The following is a 1,207-nucleotide window of genomic DNA, read 5'->3' as shown; positions in this document are numbered from 1 at the left end:
GCGGGCGCGCCCCGCTCCGCCCGCCGCCGCCGCGCTCCGTGCCCGCGGGCGGCGCGTCCCGCGGCCGCGGCAGGAAGGGCGGGGAGCCGGGCGGGGAACCGCGCCGGCCCCGCTCCCCCGCCGGGGGCGGCCGCGGGCCGGGCAGGAAACGGCGCCCCCCCGCCGCGCCCCGGGGGCCGCCCGCCCCGCCGGGCCCCGCTACCTGCGGCGGCGGCAGCGGCGGCGGCACCGCCCGCGGGCGCGGCGGGGAGGGCGCAGCCCGGTCCGGCTCGTCCCGGTCCTCCCCGCCGCTGCCCGCCCCGACGGGGCACACGGTCCGGGCCGGCCCCGCAGCCCCCCTCGGATCGCGGCAGCGGGGATCGCGCCCACCGCCGCGGCGTCTGGCCGCCCGCCGCTGCCCGGGCTTCATTAGTAACCTGATAATTCCCCCGCAAAGCCCCGGCAGCGGTGCCACCGCCGGGTAATTGCAGGACGGTAACGTGAGCTGATGGCGGCCGGGGATGGATCCTCGCCGTTATTGATTGTGACAGCTAAATTGTTAACCGAGAGGGAAATCAGATGAAAGCCATTTTAGAATAAATACAAGGCATTAGGTTTAAACATCGAGGTTGCAGGAAAGCCCGAGAAACCCCCAGGAAACGGAACCCAAGGCCTGCCAGCTTGTCCTCCCCTGTCCCCGGCTCCACAGAGGCCGAGTGCGGGGGGGACACGGACAAGTGCAGAGGCGAGATGCTGAGAAAGGACAATTTAAACCCTTCGTTCTCACTGGTGGGGTCTGAATTAGCTCTGGCTGCTCCAGGAGAAACACGTAGGAGTTTTCATGGACACAGCCACGAAAGCTGTCTGTCCCCCCACGCAGCACTGGTCAAGGCAGGGCTGTGTGGGGTTTATTTGCTTCCCCGGAGCAGTGCTGGGTTTGGCAGCCATGGCTCAGCACCACGGGCCAGCACCACGCAGCCAAGCAGATGCTTGCACTGCTCTCATGATTACAGATCCAGCTCTCTGGGCCCTGCAAAGCCAGAGCAGGCTCAGGAATGGGGTGACTCCAGCCCAGCTTCTGCCCTTCTCCAGCCCTGGGAGTAAGTCTTGGCTCTGCAGGGTGGGTGTCCTGCTCTTGCTGCCTGCTGAGAGCAGACAGATCTCACACGTGCATCTTGCACCAGGAACAGGGCCCGGGCAGTGACTGGAACGCAAAGCACTGCAGCTA

Source organism: Camarhynchus parvulus, chromosome 17 (assembly GCF_901933205.1).
Source record: "Camarhynchus parvulus chromosome 17, STF_HiC, whole genome shotgun sequence".
Lineage (NCBI taxonomy): Eukaryota > Metazoa > Chordata > Aves > Passeriformes > Thraupidae > Camarhynchus > Camarhynchus parvulus.
This window is presented reverse-complemented; position numbering follows the sequence as displayed.